General features: G+C 30.9%; 1 pseudogene; it reads left to right on the forward strand.

Moving 5' to 3' along the window:
- The first annotated feature begins 12,459 nt into the window (after positions 1-12,459).
- Positions 12,460-13,925, forward strand: LOC120140276 (annotated as a pseudogene).
- The last annotated feature ends 8,150 nt before the right edge of the window (positions 13,926-22,075 follow it).

A 22,075-nucleotide genomic window follows, 5' to 3' on the forward strand; every position in this document is an offset into this window, starting at 1 on the left:
CTTTAATATTCCTAACTTTCATACACATACTTAAACTCATTTTTATTCTATAATCACTTCTTTAAACCCAAAATTCCATCATTTACATGGCATTCAAGAATCACACTAAATTTTCAATGTGTTCTAATTCCAATTCTAACACTTCATACTTCTTAATTAGATTGATGACAAGTCAAATTCATCCATAAAACTTCAACAACCATACCATATCAAAATTTCATCTTAAAACTCATATTACAAATTCCTTCTTAATTCATTTATCTTATTGTTTAAATCCCATATAAGCTTTCCTTAAGCTTATTTAATACCCAAAGAATCAAAACTAAGCTTAAAACTCAAGAATTAACAAGCTGAAATTAAACTTACCTTTGCCATGGAGCTTACGGGAAGAGAGGAGGAAGGAGATGACCCAGCTCCAGAACTTTCTTTTCTTCTCACCCTTTCACGTTTTTATCACCTTAAAAGAAAGATAAAAATCTTTCTGGTCAAATGACCATTTTACCCTTAATTTCCTTTAATAATTACTAAATAACCTTCATCATATATATATCCAATAATCATTGAACTATTTCATTCGTATACTTTAGTCACCAAATTCTGAAACTTTACAATTTGGTCACTAACCCGGTATTGCGGATGTTACAAGGAATCTTGAACTTTCTAAGACTAGGGTGAACTCATAACACATAACTAACCCTTTCATTCACCTAAGCCTGTGATGTGTCAACAAAGTATATATACAAATGTATATATAGTTCTCTTTCCTCAGGATTCTAGTAAGTGTTCTAAAAAATGACCCAACATTTTTCATAAAAGGTGGCTAGTCCTCGTCACTTACGTAGATTATTTCATCAGGTTTATCTCAATATAAGTCATCTAAAACCAGGCTATAAAGTAATTAAGAGCTTTTACAACAACTAACCTCACAATAGGTAAGGTGAATTTCTTTAAGTTCATCATAAATGAACCACCCAAACTTTTGGATAAGAAATCATTAAGAATAAATATTAACCTCATTAATCATTGAATTCAATATGTCATTCTTACTAGGATCACCCAAACTCATATTTGAATTCATTAAAAGTTTTAAAGAAAACTCATTCTCTCTACTGGTAAGTTCACCTAGTGTTTTGTGATTGGGACTACCTACTCAATATTGGGTTATGAACTTATTAAAAATAGATATTCAACCAAAATCGGTAAATTCATCAAGTCTTTCTCACTAAGACCACCCAAAGTGTGGGTTATGAATTTATTAAGAGCAGTTAAGCTCATCTTGTGCATGTACATTATTCGTCATAGGGATAGGTAGGTAAAATGTACACTATGAGTCTCTCCATGACTTCGTTTGACCACATTAAACTTTGATAACTAAGTTGGGTATCCACCATGAACTTCTCAACCAATGGGCTTTAAACACATCCCCTTCGACAAATCCTGAACCAATTTTAGACTTAACCCTTTGGTAAGCGGATCAATAAGGTTCCTTTCCGACTTCACATACTCTAAAGAGAGTACTTTGTTCCTTATTAGGTGTCTCACTGATTCATACCTTATGAAAATATGTCTTTTTTTACCGTTGTAAGTTTGGTTTTGAGTCACACATATAACTGCTTGTAAATCACATAATAAAGACACCAAAGGAGTCAGTTTTTCACATAATGGAATTTCTACTAACAAGTTTCTAAGTCACTCAACTTCTTACACAACTAAGTCAAGAGCGATAAACTCTGAATCTATGGTAGAACGAGTGATAAAAATCTGCTTACCAGACTTCCATGAAATCTCTACGCCACATAAAGTAAAGATATACCCACTAGTAAAGCCTATCTCATCACAATCTATAACTTAATTGGCATCACAATATCCCTCTAAAATCGCAGATAGCCAACAAACTCGAATTTCCAATCTATAGTACCCTTAAGATACTTTAATAAGAGTTTAAGAACAAATCAGTGTTTAATGCTAGGATTATGAGTATATCTACTCAACCTACTCACAACATAGACAATATTTGGCCGAGTATAGTGCATTAAGTACATAAAACTCCAGATAATTTTAGCACACTCTAGCTAGAAAATAATGCTTCCTTTATTTTTAATGAATTGTATGCTAGAGTCATGAGGAGTTTTAACCGAGATGGCATCAAAACTATTAAATTTCTTTAATACCTTCTCGATATAGTGTGTTTGATTTAAAGAAAATCCCTTTTCAGTTTTAGAAAATTTTAACTCCTAACATCACATCAACCTCTCCTAAATATGTCATCTCAAATTTAGTGGACAAGAAATTTTTCATTTTATTAATGGATTCTATATTAATACTGAATATCAACATGTCATCAACATACAAACTTATGATGATGCAATTAGTCCCAAACATTTTGAATACACGTATGCATCTGCTTCATTTACAATGAAACCAACACTAAAAATAATTGTGTGAAATTTCTCGTACCACTGCTTTGGTGCTTGCTTAAAGACATAAAGAGACTTTATAAGTATACATACTTTGTCTTCCATACCAGTAGCTTCAAAACTTGGTGGTTGCTCCATATAGATCTCATTGTCTAGAACTCCATTAAAAAATAGTATTTACATCCATTTGATGTACATGCAAGTTATCAATAGACGATATTGCAAACAAGGCACAGTTCGTTGAGATTTTCGTAACAGGAGGTATGTATCAAAGAATACGATACAAAACTTCTTAGTGAACCCTTTGACTACTATCATTGCCTTATATCTCTCGATTGACCCATCTGGTCTAAGTTTCTTTCTGAAAATTCACTTAAAATTGATTGGTCTAAATCCTCTAGGCAAATCAATTAACTCCCACGTGTAATTAGACATTATTGACTCTAGTTCATCATTTATCACATTTCTCCATAAAGTAATGTCAATAGATCTTATAGTTTCATCATAGGACTTTGGATCCTCATCTAACAGAAAATTATAAACAATAGGAACAAATATCGAGTCTAAATCACTTATTTTTTGTAATATACGAAGTTATGAAGTCTAGTCCAAAGGTGGTAGCTACCCTTTATCTTTTACTTCTTCTAGAATCTAATTCAATCTCTAGAATATCCTTGGAATGAATAAAATAAGTCGAGACACGATTTTTCACTTGTGATTCAACATTTAATCTAAGTTTCTTTAAAGGAAAGTTATCTTCAAAGAACACAACATCCCTAGATTCACAACTTCTTGAGAATATTAATATACTTAGTAAAATCTTTTTCAATAATTGAGTAATATTTAAATAGATTATATGTGAATTCTCTTTTTATGTCAGTTAAAATTATTGAATATTAATCTAGATCTTTCCAATAGCTAATGTGATTTTCGAAATCCGATCATAATATTTAGATCGGGTTCAAGAGATTACATAACTTATCCCTCCTCTTTTTATTAGATTTTTTTTGTTTTCCTTCTGATTCCCAAGGTTTTGTCTTGACTAATCTAGACAGACTCGGGTAGCACACCTGTCTTTAGTGGGTGAGTCTCCCAACGGAGATTTTTTGCACACACAAGAACTCGAACTCAAAACCTATTTAAGCGATATCAAGCAACTTACTACTTAAATCAACCTGTTGGTATTAGATGATTTTTTCAAGACTCGTTAATCATGATCGTATAATTATTATTGATATTTATGAAATTTGTAATGATCCAATTTGGTAAGAAGAATTTGGGTTAAAACAATTGGATTTAAATTTATTTATTTTTTATTTGAATGTCAAAACTGAATTCAGATTTTGCAAATGTAATCTGGAAGTTGAAATCCATTTAAATATTTAGAAAATGTGAAAGCAAAAGTATTATTAATTTAACGGTGAATATTCAATATTATACTATTTGTTATGGGTGGATGTAGCTGTTCATGAATTTGGGTTGGAGTTTGGGCAATGGAATTTTACATTTTTGAATCCATTTAAATATAAATTAAATTATTAAAAATATATTAAAATTTAATTATATTAATATTAGGGTAAAGTATAGTAATGGTCACTGAACATTTCTGAAGCTTGCATTTAGGTCCCCCAACTTTTAAAACTTGCAATACAGTCCCCCAACATTTATTCCGTTTGCAATATAATCCCTCAACTTAAATCACTGTTATAAATTAGGGTAAATTATATAAACGGTCATTGAACTTTTTAGGCACTTGAATTTAGGTCCCCAACTTTTAAAACTTGCAAAACAGTCCCCCAATAATTTTATTTTCTTATTAAATATAGATGTATAGAAAATATAAATGATTCAATTTATATTTAAATGTATGAATCATTTATATTTTTGATATATTTTATTTTTCTTGTATAAACTAGTATTTAAAATATGTTTATATTTTAATCAAAATATTTCAATATACGAATAAAAATATATTTATATAAATGTATATTTATATTTAGATGTATAAATAAAAAAATATATTCATATATTAATGTATGAATCATTTATATTTTTTAATATTTATTTTTAATAAGAAATTAAAATTATTAATTATATTAGAAATACTCAACTTAAGATTATATATAATCATGAATTATAAATATGAAAAATATAATTATTAAATTTAGTTTAAAAATATATAAATCTTAAATTTATTCTTTTAAAATATTGTATCAACTAATATTTAAAAAATATATTAAATCTATCAAACAATTTATCAAATATAATATTTTTATTGTAAAAAATATAATATTTTCCATCATTTATTGCTTTCAAATTTTTTGCCGAAGTTCAAATCTCATTATTTCCATTTTCCATTATATTCTTTTTTTCTGGCATTGGTCATACTATTAGTATATGTATTATTGTATATCTCTTAACACAAACGATGGTGTTAGCTTAGTGGCTCCACCCTGTATCTTTCATTTGCGTGACTCAGGTTTGAGTTTGCCCAAGACCCAAATTTTACTTCTTTGTAACTTAATTTTCTTCTAATTAGGTGGTGACATGTGTCACCAATAACATATATCATGATCATGTGTTAACACATGTCAGATCCTGGTTAAATGATTAATTTATTAAATTTTATTTAATTTAGGACCAAATTGATAGCATATATAAATAATTAGGTGGTGACATGTGTCACCAATGACATGTGTCATGATCATGTGCTAACACATGTCAGATCCTAATTAAATGATTAATTTATTAAATTCTATTTAATTTAGGACCAAATTGATTATATAAATAATAAAGACTGAATGTATAATAACGACAATTCCTTTTAACTGCCACTTCATCATTTGTATCAATTGGTAACGACTAGTGGCTTAGTTGAAACAGTTAAATAATTATGTTGTATGATAGATAAATTTAAAAGATCGATGACAAAAGTAAAAAGGGCTAGATAGTTAAGTTGTCAACCTAGTAGTTTACACTTTTATTTATACGTCAAAATAACATTTTATAAATTTAAAATTCAAATTATTTTCAACCTCTTCTATATCCTAACTACTTTTTTTAATTAAAAAATTTCTTTAACAGATAAGAATTATACTATTATATTTATATAAAAAATATGTATCACATGAAATAAGATGAAATTAAATAATAATAAATCTGACATAATTGAATTATTTTGGAATTTAGGGTTTAGAATGAAATTGAATTACTTTGGAAATTGGGGTTTAGAATGAAATTAAGGACTGTTTTACAAGTTTTAAAAGTTGGGGGACCTAAATTCAAGTGTCTGAAAAGTTCAATAACCTTTTATATAATTTACCATATTTTCTAACGGTGGTTTAAGTTGGGGGACCATATTGTAAACGGAATAAATGTTGGGGACTATATTGCAAGTTTTAAAAGTTGGGGGACCTAAATGCAAACTTTATAAATGTTCAGTGACCATTACTATACTTTACCTTTAATATTAATATAAAATATATTTTTCAAAATTTTATTAATATATAAATAGTGAAAACTAAAAGTTAGGCTGGGTCAAATTTGGATTTGGGCTTGAAAAGTTTCTGAAACCAGACCCATAGACAACTTTATTGGTGGGTGTATTGGACCAACATTGATGTGTTTCAGTGTATTGTTTAGGTTTACTGCTACTTTTTAAATATTTTATATATTTATAGTTTAGTTTGTTAATAAATCATGTATCATATATATGTGTGTAATATAAATGTAAAAATTACTAATGATATTCAATAATTTAATTTTATGATTTTTTTAATTTTTAAATGTAATTATAACAAAAGAAAAATGGTTAAGATAAAAATATAAAAAATATTCAAAATATCAAAAATCTTGTATCTAGTGGTAAAGGTGTGGGAGTTGTTGATCTTGTTGCAACATGTGTCCTTGAGGTATCTTAGAAGTGTCATGGTAGAGATTGTGATGATCATATGTAGGGCCATCATTCTTAAATTAAGTATAAATGAATAATAAAACCCACTCATTTTGGTTTCTTTAATTGTTTTATGATGTCAAATGGCTTTTAACTAAAAAAATTATTTTATGGGCTTATATAAATTTAGTAATTGAACTTTATTCTTTAATTATTAATTAATAAAATTATTTTATGGTGGTTTGTTATTAACAATTTTCATATGTGGAGGGTTTTTTTATCTAAATGAAACGTTGAGGTCAAAATATTACAAAAAAATATATACGAGTCAAAATAACTATTTAATCAAACATTAAATAATTGTTTATCGTTATACCTTTGTAATATTAGTCCTTATCATTATCAATGTTGTTAAAAAATTTGGACATGTGACATTTATTAAAATGTAGTACGTGACACTTTCAATCAAAAGTAGAAGGATGAATATAAAAATTGATATAGTTCAGAGATTCAATCATGGATTAAGCCCTAAAATATAAATGTTGTTAAAATATTCTTTATTTTGATCTTTTTATTTTTAATATAAGATATTATGTGACAATTCTAATAACATTATTAATAATAAAGATTAATATGACTCTGATCTAAATAAAAAACGGTATACTATAGGATTTAATTCATACTAAAATCAAATGATAATAAAGAAAATGAAATGAGAAAGAAAATTGAAAATACAATAGGAAGGGACATAGATAAAGATAATGGTGAGGTCCATCTTATCAAAAAGAAGCATTCAGTTTGAAAATTTGGCTTTTCTTGAACCTCACCGGTTGGTGGGTGTGGCTCCACACTAATATGCTTCAAATACTTTTCTTCTTCTCAACAATGAGTTCGTTCAGATCATGTGTAGGTCTTATGTTATTTTATAAAATGACATTTTTATAATATTTTATAATAAGATAAAATTATAAAATATCAAAATTTATCGTATTATGATTGTTTTTTATATAAAAAAATCAAACATACGAGACTAATACAACGTCACAAAATAACTATATAATCGTTATATTTTATTAAAAAAAATGTTATCCTTCGAACACTCTCAAGTAAAATCATGATTTTTTTTCAAAGTGTACATCCTCAAATTTTGAAACCCTATAATAGACCAATTGCCCCGATGAACGAATCTAAATCCTTTCCACCATAAATATCATTTTAATGTGGTGGAAAGAAATGGACAGAAATTCAATACAATCATAGTATGAAATAATTACACGAATTAAATGAATTATACGTCAAATATCTGATTTTTACTGTCCACTAACATCCTTATCTCTCAGCTTCCGTGGTGATGAAAGAAAATGGGGTACGAGACAGTGTACGTGAGCAAAAGTTGTACGAAGAAACAAACTATATGCAGCATGTGAATTTTGTAACCAACATCACATTTATTGCAGATTAGAGTACAGTCTTGGAATGCATGCAGCTCAGGCTTAAAAACCGTTTTAATTAGAGTTACTTGTATAATCTTCATTTTAAATTAATATTTAAATTTTTTAATATTTAACTTCATCGTCAAACTATGACTTTCATTCTAAATTAGTCCCCAAACTTTTGAATATTTCAATTTCATCCTAAAATATGTAATTAATTTCAACTAATTTTATTTTTTTTAAACATATAATAATATAACTTGATCTAAAAATTTTATAAACAAGGGATGTGATTAGTATATATATATATATATGTTTGGGATGAAATTGGAATGTTCAAAAAGTTTGGAGACCGATTTAGAATGAAGCTCATAGTTTGGAGATGAAATTTAAATATTCAAAAGTTTAAGGACTAATTTAGAATGATATTCATAATTTAAGGATGAAATTAGAATATTTAAAAGTTTAGGGGACTAATTTAAAATGAGGATATACTTCGAGGATATGTGAAGCAATTACCTCTTTTAATTATTAAAAGAAACTCCAAACTTGTTTTAAAGCTCAAAACCGCTAAATCACGTAATTTAATGTAGTGCTAAATTGCTATAAGCAACAAGTTCCTTGGGATTGACGGGTAATTTAATGTAGTGCTAAATTTTGGTGTGTTTTGCTTTAACTTATTGTTTAATCCATCCCCGTCTGGCATTGGAATAAGGGAAAAGCAAAGTTTTGAAAAGGAAAGGACAAATGATTAAAACAAATAACAATGATCCAAAGCTTATCTCTTGGTGGGAAAATAATAGTGTTTCAAAAACCCATGAGAAAAGCAAAGATCATTTCCCATTTAATCGACGCTTGAATTCATTTATTTTTTCAACATGGGGGGCCTCCCTTTGTCTCCATGATGGGTGGCACATGTGACCAGCCATGCAATCACCATCGTACACATACCAACTCCAACCATAATGATTAAAGAATTGGTATTCTTTAATAGTAACTAGATAAAATTATAAAATTTTAAGAGGGAGAAATGAAAATATATTTTTAATAGAGAATATAAAAAATATATAAGAATTTAAAATTTATAAGATACAATTGTCTGTCCACTTTTTTTACGCAAAATTATCTTTAAGATTTAAAAAGAGAAAGTAATAAATAAAGAAGAATAAATAAATCTCATTTCTTCAATGATTCATGCCAAACTCCATCCTAAAGTTGCTTAACAATCAAGTTTGCAAGAATGATTAAAGAAAAGGAGAAAATAGTGAGGGGTATGTGTGTGCAAGGATATCCCCACTATGGTGACCAAGAATTGCATGGGTTATTCATGCAAAGAAAAGTCAAAAACTTTAGTATTTTTAATTAATGGTCATTTGCTTAACTTCCCACGTAACTTGTATGTCATTATCATTCAGAGATTTAAGCTAAAAATAAAAGTTAGTCTCCATCACCGGCTATTCTAGCTAGAGGAGAGGCATGGGACTTAGTCATAAATTTTAATATTCATTTTATTGTGTAATTAATATATTCTCGTTAATAGACATTTTATGCATTGAGCTATAGAGTTTTATTTTGGTCCATAAGAAGCTAAAGTGGTTTGATTTTGTTCAACCAAAATGGAAATGTAGTTGGCAGATTTCACAAGATGAATTAATGATGACTGCATGATTTAAATGAACCTGACAAATACATAAAGAAAAAAAAAGCTGAAAATATGTAAATTTTGAGCAAGCAATTCACCAAACTGACAAGAAACATGAAACACAAGCAATCAAAAAGGAAAATGAATTCTATTAAATGAAAAAAAAATGTTTTAATGAAAAAAATTGAGAATAACCCAAGATAGCCCTTGGGTTTACTTGTAAGTGTTGATTAGTAGTATTGAAAGAAGTGGAAAATTTCTAGGCAAATCAGAATATTGGGTGGCCAAACTTATCATCCCTTCACATGCCAATGGGAAAACAATGAATCAAAAACTCATATAAACATCAGCAATTATGATCGGCAAGATTACCCTTCTCTAAGAAAAATCCTTGGGACAACTTTGTCATAAGAAAAATTCAATGAGTCCCTGTCCTTGTCCCAAGCTGTCATTGCCATGCCATCCACTCCATATAAATGAATTCATTATTCTAAGACAACTCTTATCTAATAATAGGGATAGTTAGTTGATTACAAATGCAATGTGTAACAAAAATCTACAGCATAGTTTTTTACCCTTGTTTAAGTCTAAGGGTGCGTTTGGTTCACGGAATGTAAGATTACTAGTGGAATAAAAGATTACCAGAGAATAGATTATTGGGAATGTTGTATTTTGTGTTTGGTTGGTTTAGCAGGTATGTAAGATTATCATGTTTGATTAAAGGAATAAAAAATTATTGGAATGTATATTTGACCAAATTGTCCTTATTATATATTTGTATAATATTACAAATTGTAAAATATTTATATATTTTCTTTAAAAAATTAAATTCATAATATTTATATAATTTTTTTACAAAATTAAAAATATAAAAAAGGTTTAATGAAAGGGTAAAAAAAAATTTAACCCCTGAACTTCATATAAAATTTTAATTATATTTTTTTTTTGTAAATCTAAAATAATTTAAGGATAAATTTATAATTTAAACTTCGTAAATTTTTTATTATTCAATGACAGAATAAGGATATTTTTGAAAAAAAATAAAAATTTAAAGGCATTTTAATCTAAAACGCCGGTAATGTTACAATATCTAAGGGAATGGATGTAATGACATTCTCGGTAATATACCTTAAAAAATCTACTATTGGTAATAAAACATTACCGAGAATGAGATTCCCTGCCAACCAAACATGAGAATGTGGATTCATCCCCACAATCCTTGAATCAAACACCCCCTAATAATATAAGTTTAGTATTGCGCTGATTTCACCATATATCCAGTATTTTTCTTCTCGATTTTATCTACTCACCAAATAAGTTGTACGATAAACTTTTCAGACTGGATCGAAAGAAATCCAAATGAAAACTCTATCCTACATTATATTTATACTGCTAATGAATCCTATGTGCTTTGGTAAAAACGAAAAAAGAAGTACGTAAATTATCGTTATTCCAACATGTTTAATGTCACTTAAGATTAAAAAAAGTCTAGTACAACCTTACACTGATATTTTATAGGATTAACTACCTTGTAGGTCAATAAACTATAAAACTGGTTCTATTTTGACCATTGAACTATGAATTTTTTTAATTAGATCATTAACTTATTTCAATCAAGCCACTAACAATTAGTTGTTAACGAAATTTTATGATGCGGTAGTTAAGAAAAAATGTATAATTTTACATTTGATTTAATTTAATTCCATAATTTTAATTAGTCAATCATAATGATACATATCACTATAAATGTCACTATTTTATTGGAGGAAAACAAATGACACAAGAATGGAGAACGAGGAATCAAACCTAAGTGGTTTGAAAAGTTAAGGTCATGCCTAACCATTGAACCAACACCTAATTAAAGATATTGGTTCAATGGTTAGGTCTGACCTTAATTTATCCTACCACTGGTTTTGATCTCTTATCCATTCTTGTGTCATGTATTTTTCTTCCAATAAATGATGACATTTCTCATTATTGATTAGAATATTAAATTTATTATATTAAATCAAAATAATGTATAAATAATAAGGATTAAATGTAATTATATAAATGCATTTAAGTATCACGTCATCAATTTCTTAATAGTCGATAGTCAGTGACCTAATTGAATCCATTTTAACAGTTTACTGACCTTATTAATAAAATTCATAGTCCACTAGTGAAAAAAATGACCCAATAGTTTAATGGCCTATATTCTAGTTTATCCTATATTATAACAGGGATTTTATTTTGAGGTTGACGATGTCCCACCAACCGAGGTTTTGGGGACTCAGCTCAAGGAGCCATTTTCATTATATATATTTATTTGGGAAGATTCTGCAACTGAAAGTCCTCCAGTTTTTAGAGTTTGAGGGTAGTGATCCCTTGATTAATTTCATGCATAAATAAATTTTTGTTTTAATGACATCGGAAAGATTGGTCTAACCTGTGCAAGGCAGGATCCCAGGTATGTCAAAGAATGATTGATCAACGTGGGCAGTTGAGTCCCTTACAAGAGGTGATCATGGAACCAATATTTTGCCTGCTGCAATAATGGAGTAGCATGTAGGGAAGAGAAAGGTAAGGAATCCATCAATCTATTGAAATAATGGGCGTATAGTTTGTGTTGTTGAGCTGAAATTGGCAGTTAAAGTTGCTATTAAATCAGAAATGTTAGTCAAAAACCGTCCACTAGAGGAACAAAAGGGAGTAAAAAAAAAGACATGTAGTAAAACCAAGATAATCTTTTTTTGACATTTTGGGTATGTGTATAATATTATACATTTTAAGTGTCTTAATTATAATATTCGTTAAAAAAAAGTTAAAAACCGTGTTGTATTTATATTCTTTTAAAAATTTATTTTTAATTTTTTTTAAAGTAATTTAAAATATTAATTTTATATTTTTAAAATATATTAAAAAAATAAAAGAACACCCATTATTTAACATATATTTTTTAATGTCTATTATTTTTGAAATACTTTAAATGATAATTTTATAACATTAAACATCTACATTAATAGAAGGAAAAAAAATTAATCACATAAATGAGAAAAAAAGGTATAATTTATATTTTTTTAAAGACATATTATAATAAATAGTTTTGTCTGTCACATTCCATGCCAAAAACAGTGAAAACTCACGAAAGTCTAGGACTTTTCAGGTCACCTTCTTCAATCTAAGAAGCTTTTGTTGTTTATTGCTTTAATTTGCCCCCACCCTACCTGTTCATGGATCCCAAGGACTCCAAGCGGACTCCAGCTCAAGTATCCAACTTCTTGAGCCTGCCAGTGGCACAACAACAACACAGTCAGATCATGGGAGAGAACAAGGCTGCTGAAAGCAAGGATCCCCAGACTGTTGCAGATAAAGAAGAAGGGAAGAAACAACAGTTGGGTCCTAAGAGAAGTTCCAACAAAGACAGACATACCAAAGTTGAAGGAAGAGGTAGGAGAATAAGGATGCCTGCTTTATGTGCAGCTAGAATCTTTCAGTTGACCAGGGAATTGGGTCACAAATCCGATGGGGAAACGATACAGTGGTTGTTACAACAAGCCGAACCATCAATAATAGCCGCCACGGGGAGCGGAACCATACCGGCATCGGCCTTGGCAGCAGCTGGAGGCTCAGTTTCGCATCAAGGGGCCTCTCTATCTGCAGGGTTGCACCAAAGATGGAAGATTTAGGGGGGTCCAATATAGGGAGCAGTTGGACCAGTTGGGCAATGGGGAGACCCCATCAAGTAGCAACAGGTTTATGTCCCTCAGTCAGTGGTTATGGATTTCAGTCCTCATCTGCTACATCTACAACAAATTTAGGCACTGAAGCTCTAATTATTTGCAAAAGATTGGGTTTCCTGGTTTTGACTTGCCAGCTACTAATATTGGTCAGATGAGCTTCACCTCAATCTTGGGAGCGGCTAACCAGCAGTTCCCTGGTTTGGAACTTGGGTTGTCTCAAGATGGTCATATAGGGGTTCTAAATCATCAAGCTTTAAGCCAAATTTATCAGCAGATGGGGCAGGCTAGGGTGCTCCAGCACCAGCAACAACCCACTTCTAAGGATGATTCCCAGGGATCAGGGCAGTAAAGTTATAAATAGTACCATTCCTGAGAGAGGATGACTTTTTTTCTTGTAATTTTTCAGTATTGTATAATGGGAAAAGAAGGAAAAAGAAAATTAGTGAGAAAAGATGGATACTTTGGTTTTCAGAATTCTACAGGGACTGAATGGAATTTGTTTGTGCCCCCTTCTTTCTGCACTGCATCTCTCAAATTCATTACAGAGGTGCTTTCCTTGATTCAGATTCTTTCCATTTATTGAACTTGCATCATGCAATGTTTTCAACAAAATTATTAATGGTCTTGCGCTTTGTTCTTTTTGCTTTGGTATGTGCAGGTGGGAGCTCTACACAGCTTAGTAGCTTGGTTTTGGGCTTAATTTGTTGTTTGATTCAGAGGTTTGTTGATTATGTTGCAAGGAAAATTTTATTTGTTTTATTCTTCTCTAGTTCTGGATGGAGTGGCAATCGGTTTCTTTGTGAAAATTAAACATAGAAGTTAAAGTCATACATGTCCAGTTTCATCTTGGATCAAGTAAGAATCAATTCTTGTTTCTCTAAAAGAATATAGTTGCACATAAATGGCCAATCTGGCCGCCCCAACCATGCATGTTTCCTGCTATCTGCTAACATATATGAACCTCGTATATTTTTCTCTCTTTATTATTCCTAAATTATCATACCAGGACTACTTTTCTTCAATGAATTTGCACCCACCCAGTGCTTGCAGAAAGGGTACTTCACTTAGCATGAATATGACATCCGATGTGTCATTAATTGCTCATCTTTTTTTTCTCTGTCTGATGTCGATCAAGATTATTTAGGTGGACTTGTCTAAAAAATTCTACCAACTTGTGTTGCCAAATACAGGAGCTATTTTCCAATTCATTTTATGTTTAAGCCAGATTTAGGATTGGTAGAGTTGACTACCATGAACTTGTTTCAGGAATCATCAATCTTCAAACTGTCATAATTTGCATCTTGTAGCTGTAATTATTCTTAATCCTTGATGAAAAGCTTGGACTCATCATACAAGTGTTGGCAATGAACTAATGGCCATGCTTCTGCCTTCTTTCTACTGCAACTCCTAACCCTGAGGCAATAGAATATGTTAAAGCAACAAATTCTATCATAATTCGATAAGGTTGAAGATGAGTTCTTTTCTCTCTATTGGAAGTTGTAGTCGATGTGGTATGCTTTAAACATTCATGGAACGAGTACTGAGATCAAGAATTTAAAACAGTGAGGTTAAGGAAATAGTGGGAAGTGAAACTTACTAACAAGCCACATAAATAAATCAATGAGCATATTGTGGTCCTTAATTTTTGGAGCTAGTGGTATTAAAATTGACAGTTCAGGTTGATTGTCATTACCATTTCTGTAAATGGCACTGAAGTTCTTACCCTCATATGCCTGCTTTTTCGTAGTGTCTTGCTGTTATTTTTGCACGAATAAAGTAATCTCGGCGGGAAAGGAATTGTTATTTATTGAGGTTTTGGGTTCGAGCACCATAAATGTCAAATGGTTGAGAATTATCTTTAAAAAAAATACGACATTGTACTTACCCTAATTAATCGTTTGGATACAGATTGTAGAATTTGATATCTAACTCCGAATTATAGAAATAGAGAATGGGTTTGCTTTCAAGGGGACTCAGATCTTGGTTATACAATTTTTAACGGAATCGAATTTTGGTAGATTTAGATATTAAACATGATTTAAAATTTTGAATTCAACCTGTAGGAATTTAAATACTTGAAGAATAATAATATTTAATTTGGATTCAGATCTGAATAGTAATACTTGAATAATTTGTAGATTAAAAATGGATTCAAAATTTTAAGTAGATTTACATAAATATTTCAAAAATGGTAGATATTCAATATGCTATCATCATTATCTCATATGCTTTAATTCATAATGCATCTCATATTTTTTTTAATTGTTCCATTTAGGGTGGATTTATGCCACAATGTAATTACATGACAATATAACTAATATATGTTTGACTGATAGAGTGTAACTGTATCTTAATTCTCTATGTTATGTTTGGTTATGCAAAAGATAATTACACATTTATATAAATTTAATTCTTAAAATAATATTAATTATAAAATTAAAGAGTGCAATTAAAGGCGTAAATACACTAATTTTTATTTCTCCTCTAAAAAATTGAAGAGTCTAATTTGATATCAAACTACACTCAACTCAATGAGACTTGTAAATTACAGTAATTAAATAAACATGTCACGTATATATTGCGAGAAATTAAGAAATTGAGAGAAGAAATAATTTTTTTTCAATCAAAATTGTAACGTTCTGAATTTTTGAGTTAACACGTGTGAGTTGATCCGAGGGATCTACGAACCCATGTAATTGAGTAATTATAATCGTTGGGCCAAGTTGGGGGCATAATTGAGTGTTAATTGGCCTCATATAATCATAAAAAGAGGATTTTTTTAGTTGAGGGTAAGGATGAATTCACATTAACTTGGTAAGGTCAGCCGACCAAGAGAATAGGAGAAAGATGCGCCCTCTTCGTCTTACGCTTATTTTCCTCCTATTTCCCCCCCCCCCCAACACTCTTTTCTCTCCTAAAATTTTGCTTGGAAACACTAATTGTAGCATCTTTCTTGGCCAAAGGATTCATCTGGGATTGGAAAAGTGCAAGAGGCATGAGAGCATTCTAGAGCCAATGAAAAGAAGCAACTTGGTGGAAGCTGAACAAGAAGTTTTATTTCGGGTTTCAAACATTAAGATAGTACACATTAAACTTTGAACGCTACTTGTATTTCCTAAATGTGATGCTTTGTTGGTTATTGAGCATATTGAGTATTTTAAGTGTAGATGCATGTTTTGGATTCAATTTGTATTAATTATGTGTTAACATGTGTTATAAAGGTGATAAATGATCCTAAGTAACCCCATAAACTTTGGAAATGAAGTAGGGCTTAAACTAGAGTATTTAGAGGGGGTTGGGAGTGATTCTTGAGCTTGAAAATGACTATTTTTGGGCTTTAGTAGCGATATTTATGGAACAATAGTGACATCCCTTGAACGTGTGAAGAAATCTGAGCAAAAAATGGCATAAAGAATCGATATTGTTTATTTGATATGATATTGTTCGTATAGTATCAATACCAAAGGTTGAGTATCGATATCAGGGTATTTATTTGATCTTCAAGGCTGAAATTGATACCAATACTCAGAGTGAGTGGATACTCGTATAGAGATATCGATACCTAAAATAATTATGAAGCTTCAAGCTTAAATCTGGTATTAATACTCCATCAATGTGAGTATCGATACCCAAAGATTGAGCATTGATACCGTTTGTCTGGTACATATAGTCTAGCTTCAAAACTCAAAGTTTGACTTCCAAACTAAACGCGGGAACCAAATTACGATCCACAGCGAATGATCGAGCTTTAAAAGGCCTAATTGAGCTATTGTGAATTAAGATACTCATAAGGGTGGGAAAGTATGAACATACCCCTAAATACCAAGAACCATAAGTGAGTAAGAATCAAAAGTGCGAAAGCCATTTCTGAGCCAAATGTGAAATAATGTGAAAGTGAAATGATACTTCTTAAACCATAAGCTTTTAATGACTTTGTGCCTTGCTTAATCTGTTCTAGATACGTGAACGAGACACAATTTGAAGTGAGAGAAAGTTTCTTCACTCGATAATTGTGAATCAATAATTGTGAACCCTCCGTGTGTAGTTAATATGGTAAATATGATTTTGAGGTTTATGAACCTAATTATGTGATGTATTTCTTATGTATGCTTGGTCTGATACTATGTGAAACCGAACAACCTTATTTCGAGGCTTTTTGTGGAAATTATTATCGAGGTTATGTGGAATCGAGCTTCCACCATCATGTCAGATGTTATGTGGGAACGGACAATCGCATGTACTCATGTTACAGGTAATCGCTATCAATGCCACGTGATATTAGGATTTCCTACTTGAACAACTAATGCTATGTGATATCAGGTACTTTGTAACCTCTTAAACTCGGTCTGGACGTTATGACCAAATCTAGACGGTTACATATTGTATTCAAAAATTCTTTTCATATATAGAACAACATTAAAATCCATATAATAATATAATATGGAATTAGCCATAAGAAAGATTCATACGACAATATATATATATCAGAAAACCATATAAAACATATACAGAACAAAATACCGGTAATACAGATATATCAAGACAGTAATAAAAACATGTGTCATCAAAGTATAACTAAAGACATAAAGATATACAGTGATACAAAAATAGGAGTAGTCGGTCCTCCTGATCTCAAGTCTGCTAATCTACAGTCTGCTACTATTTGAAAAGGTTAAAATTTACAAAATGAGATAAAAAAAACCCAGTGTGCTCTTTATGGTGTATAAAAACATACAGATAAAATACTTCAGTAAAAATCAAATCATCAAGCATGTTTTAAAAATATGAATACTACTTCCATCTTAACATCAAAATGTATAGGTTCCCATAACCATACACTCACAAGTACAACTGGTAAATGCCTTATACATATAACATAAGGACATGTGGTAAGGAATTACATGTGCACAAAGCAGAGGAGCATGCAGTAAGGTCTTATAAGTCATAGACTAGGCTTGATATACTTCCTCCAGTAATACCCCAATGACAGTAATAAACATGTATGCATTCGAGTGAAAACGATAGTTTAATCCATTAAAACATGAAAATATTCTATACTCAGAAATCATATATAGAAATACAGTAACCAAAGATCATATCAGAAATATACAGTAAATCAGATATTAGATAAATAGTATTCAGAAAATTAGGTATTGTGACGTAAAAATATTTAGTATCATCAAAAATCTAAAATAGTTCAGATAAATAGTTTTAAACAGTAATGTAACATCAGGAAACACACTGTATCAGTCTGAGTAGTCTGATAAGGAACCTACTACCGAGTCTTCCGATCACGATCACGACAACGCTAGATCCTACGAATCAAAATATCTATATCGAAATCCTAATATGAATAATAATAACCTCTATTTAAACAATTTACGAAAACCTACGAGTAACTCTCGAAGAACGCGAATCGAGCGGATCTGACAGACAGGAAGCACCAGATCTAATCGACCTTGGTCAGGGAAACATGAATACCTTCATAAAAATATATACTTGAATCAATATTTCATTATCAAATCTCAAATAAATAAGCAAAAATGATAAAAATACTAAGCATTTTTGGATTAACGGGCTCGATTCAAGGTTTTTGGGTCAGAATTTGGCAAAACATACCATAAAATCGAACTCATAATGTCGAAAAATATCAAGATGAAGGTTTTCGAAAAAAGCCAATGGCGGACAACGGTCAACAGTTGATCGATTCGGTTTGGGTCAGACCGGGTCGGGTCGGATCAGGTCGGGCAACTTCTAGAAGTCCACCAGGGGTGGATCTTCCCTACTCGCAGCGGCAACGCGTGGGAGGCCTTCGGGGGTCAAAAAAATTATGGAAAAATTACTATATTCATTTTAAGGGTTTTGAGACACTTACTAAGCTCGGTTCACAACGGTGAACGGTGGAGAGCTCGATTTCACAATGTCGAAAATTTGATCTTCCTCACCTCCTCACACGCCAGTGGCAACGGAGACAAAATGGACACTGGTGGACTCGGGATGATGCAAGGAACACGATGGTGTAGGAGGTGTCAAAAACGGAACAACGATCGGCGACGAAACGTCGATTAAAGATTTCCTACTAAAAGAGGAAATGTTGGAGAGAGAGAGAGAGAGAAATGGAAAGTTATTTTTTGGATTTTAAACCCACATTTTTAAAATGGTATAATTATACTATAGGTCCTCCATTTTTAGTTGCTTTATTAATTTGGACCCAAATTTAATCAAAATTTTTACTATGATCCCCAAATTTAATTATAATTTCAATTTAATCCTCGGAATAAATTTAAGAAAATTTTAGGCCCTAATTTAGGGTGTGACATGCTTGTTTGTGTTATATGTGCAATTATTTGGAAATGTACTTATAGTGTATATGAGTTTATAACAAAGGATAGTGAAACCATGTATTTGGAACCTAACATGCGAATATTAGTCGAAGTTGAGCAAATGTTTCATTTGTTAGCAAATATCTCCATCTAAACTTCTTCTTCAAGATCCTCATTTGAAAACATATTCTTGATGTCTAGTTGATATAAAAAACACTCTTTATTTACTTCCATAGACAACAGTAGTCAAACTGTCTTTGGTTTGACACGAGGAAATGTCTTCCGGTAATCAATCCATTTCCTTTGCCACCAATCTAGCTTTGAAAACTCAACGCTTCTATTTGCTTTTTTATTTACATGTGAATATCCACTCGCAATCCACTATTTTCTTTCCTTTTGGCAGTTCTATGAGAATCTATGTACCATTACTTTCTAAGGTCTTAATTTCTCCTTTAACAGTCTTTTTTCCATGCTAGAATCTTCGATGCTTTTTGAACTGATGACAATATAGTTTTTCATAAGTTACATATCTCTCAATTGTATGATTAGTGCATTTTCGAACTCCTTTTCTCTAAACAATAGGCAGTTCTTAGTATCAACAAAAGGAACAAGTTGTTCACTCAGAGAATATTTCATACATATGCTAATTTTCGAGGTATGAAATTTTAGTTCAGGTTCTTGACAATTTTTTACTTGTGTGATATCCTCTAGATTTTCAGTAGGTCATCTCTTCTTGGTATAGATACGGAGTTCCTTGTTATTATCTTGTTGCTGGGTAATTATGATTTTATTAAGGATTTAATCATACAATCCCAAAACCTAAGTTGTGTACCTGATTAGAAACCTCCCTAAACCTATATAGAGTAAAAGAGTACAACTCAACTAGGTAAACGCTAATACTCGAAGACCTACTTCTCATACATACACCAACTAAACGAAGTCCCTTATTGATATCAAGTTGAGTGTGGGATGATGTTTTGGTTGGAGGAGTTGGTTTAGATGGTGTTTGGTTTGAAGGTGTTGAACAAGGTAAGGTTTTTGATCTTGGTGAAGGTGGGTTTTTTGGTTGAGTGGTTTTAGGTTCTGGAGAAGAAAAATGAATGTACTAGGTTTCTTTTCTTCCTAATTAACTTTTATCTCCTATATGTCATCTTCTAAGAAACTTAATCCTAATAGTACAATATAGATAAATTAAATTTTACCTCTTAAAATAAATTAAATTTCTAAGTGAAACAAAATTTTAATTATTGACAACTTGTACATGTATAATTATACATAATTCTAATTTAGTATGAACCAAGTGATCTCAATGGTTAAAGAATTGTTGTTATTCCTTGAGGTCCCAGATTCGAGCACCATGTATGCAGAGATATGAGCGTTCAATGTCAAATAGTTGAAAGTCTTTGAACATATACTACCTTCCATTCATTCTGGTGAGAATAAAAAGCGAGTACTTATACTCTTCGTGTTCTTGATGTTTAAAGTGAATTATTGTTCATCTTTCCCGTGAAGGTAGACAATGTCAAATCACGTTAAATTTATCTCATATGTATGTCTTATTTTATATTGATATTACTTTAGTTATTTTTCCACTCCGAATTCCTAACCCAATTACTTTTCACGGAATAAAGAAATTTTTTATACACACATTTCGTTTTCTGCAATTATAAGATCTGTGCTAGTTGGCATATTACATAATATTTTATTCAATAAATGATTCATGCATGCAGCTGCCCTCCTTGAAGGTGTCATTGGGTCTAACCATTCAAACCTTGTCCCACAATTACATCATATTATGGGTGCATTAAACTATGGATGATGCCCTCTCAAGTTTCAGATTCAAAGCCCAAACATACCAAGATTTGGATCAAACAAGAATTCAGATTAATCAAAATTGACATTTCAAAGGACAATAATTCATTCCTCCCCCCACCAGGACAGCTAGACAAGTGTGTGGTCCTGTGATTCTTGAAGATCAAAAGGAATTTACTGATAGCTCATTGAATCCATCCCATTTGCTTCAAGTCCATCCATCTCCCCTCGCCCTCTTTATTCTTCCCAATTTCACCCATTTTTTTGCTTCTTTATATCACTAATCTAATCTATATACACTCGCGTATCTATCAAATTCTTATTCATCATCAACGGGTTGGTTCAAGTAATAAGCACATTGATATCGTTTAAGTATGTTTCAAGTTTAAGGCCTTGTGTATATTGAAAATCCATGTTGGGATACTTATCCATCAAAACCAAGTGTGTGACACGAATCGGTTCATATTAATTAGGACGAACACTTGAAACCAACAGTACAACAAAGAAAAAAAAATCTTATTTTATTCAAATATATATTTGATTATAATTTTGGTGTTCCTTTTAGCAAGGGCATTGATTCTTGAGATATATATAATATGTGATTGAAAATTTGGCTAGGTGGGAATCCTTTGACAAAGAGAGGATTTTGCTTGCCTAACTTCATAAGTTATACGTCCACTTGCCAAATGACTGAAATTGTTGTCCAAAACATTGCCTCTTGCCTTCTTCAAATAGCCATAATATGATAATAATTTATTGATGTTGGTTGGAACTATCCTCCCATCTTATCTTTTCTCTACAAAATCAAAACTATTAATTGATTTGTTATTTGAA

The sequence above is a fragment of the Hibiscus syriacus genome, unplaced genomic scaffold, assembly GCF_006381635.1.
Source record: "Hibiscus syriacus cultivar Baekdansim isolate YM2019G1 unplaced genomic scaffold, ASM638163v2 tig00110783_pilon, whole genome shotgun sequence".
Classification (NCBI taxonomy): Eukaryota; Viridiplantae; Streptophyta; class Magnoliopsida; order Malvales; family Malvaceae; genus Hibiscus; species Hibiscus syriacus.